The following is a 1957-nucleotide window of genomic DNA, read 5'->3' on the forward strand; positions in this document are numbered from 1 at the left end:
AATGATACACAGAGGAGTTAAATTATTTACTCAAGACAAAAGGGAGAGCTAATGGTATCTGAAAATAGATCTTCTGAAGGAGAGTCCCATGCTTTTATTGGAAAATGGTGCATCAGCATTCATAGCAGCTTCAAATACATCAAGTGTGCACAGAGTTTTGCAAGGAAGCCCAGAAATGTGGGAGGGAAGGGAACTGAAGGGTGCCTACTGTGAGTGGCATGGGGAGCCACCTGCAATGTTCATAGCCCATGGGACCTTGAACCCCAGTGTCTTTTCATAATCAAACAGGCCATCCTGGAAAATTCAGACACCTTTGCCTTTGCAAAGCATGAATCTGCATCACAGTATCAGCAATTTTTCTTGAGTTCAGTGATCAAGGGTGAGAGATTACCAAAAAGCAAGCGGAAGGGTTAAATGAAGGAGATGCTCATGGTTTTAAGCCAAGGCTAATTACAATCTTGAAATAGTATCAAGGAAAAAAGCACTGGATGTTGTTTAAAAGTCACAGAGGGTTGGCTGACATCTTGTCAAGGGTGTAAGAGTTTCTCACACTCTTGGTGATGACATTCAGGGCTCCTTTTGTCTGTCACAGTAACTGCTGAATGACTTTAACTTTGGGCAGAACAGTCCCAGCGCTAGTTATGAGGGGCAGATCGTTTTTCAGACAGCAGGGAGGGAAGGTGTGCTCACCATGTATTCACCATGTACTCACCATGATATCATGCTGGAGCAAGATGTATTCAGGAGCAAGCAGGAGGGGGGAATGATGCTGGTCCTGAAAGACTTTAAAAACAAAGCAGATGAGTTGAAAGGAATCATATATTAGTGGATGATATGGTCTTGCTACATTTTTTCCCTCCAAGATTGCTCTTGCTAAGTCTTAGATGGGGGTGTTCATGCATTGACAGGGTGCCTTCAGTGAACCTGAGCCTCCACAAGGCTCCAGACCCACTTCCATGTAGGCTTTATTCTTGGTATGTGCAATGTTTTGCCATTGGAATGAGTGAAAGAGGAGCTGAAGGAAAATGCATAGGCAAAACTTTGATATCCTGTTATGATTTCCCTTCATTCACTGTATTAGCTGGACAAACACATGGAAACCTTCCCAAAGTGAGCACTATTATTCCCACGATCCAGATGATCCAAGGTCAATTCTCCTATATGTGCCTGACTCTCTTCTTCTAACTCTTCATCCCTGGATCAGTACTATCTTTTACTTGGCCAGCTTGCCTTCTTCAGGATGTGGGAAAGATGGGTACCACTTCACATTTATGGCCTTGAGGAGTCTGAGAGAGAGTCTGTTGTTCACACTTAGGTGGTATGAGAGCAGTCCTTTTCCACTAGTAAGCTCTTAAAAATACAACTTGGAACAGGTTCACAAGTGCTGTTGTCATCTTTTGGAATCCTGAAGTCTCCAACTTGCAGCCTTAAAAACATATTAACAACTCCAAGACATCAGTAAATACCCAGTAATGTTTGGTTGTTTTGTTTAAAAAGCATTAGCTAAAACAAAAGTAAATGGAGGTCACATCTCCCCAAGCAAATAAAACTCTCCAGGACAGCATATTTTACTTGAAAATTATATGGCAATTTTTTTCTTCTTTAGGTTCTAGAAACATATCCATATATGGTCTACTTGTCAGGGACAATAAATAATGATGTAATAGAAAGGTCAGCTTTGTGTCATTTAGCTCCAGGATGTTGATGAAGTGAAGTTCTTCAGAAAATGCAACAAAGAACTTCAGGATTGGTACAAGTTTCTGCTGTGCATCTTCAAACGGGAAATCTGAGATTGGGAACAACTTATATTTTGGCTTGTATTCGCTGATCATGGGGTGATCCAGAAATAAACTCCAGGCTTCAAAGTGAGCGTGTTTCAAAGCTGTCCTGCAGTTGATCGAAACATCCAGGCAAAGCAGGGAGACAAATACCAGCGAGGATTTTCTGAATTAAGACT

This window comes from Vidua macroura, chromosome 6, assembly GCF_024509145.1.
Source record: "Vidua macroura isolate BioBank_ID:100142 chromosome 6, ASM2450914v1, whole genome shotgun sequence".
Lineage (NCBI taxonomy): Eukaryota > Metazoa > Chordata > Aves > Passeriformes > Viduidae > Vidua > Vidua macroura.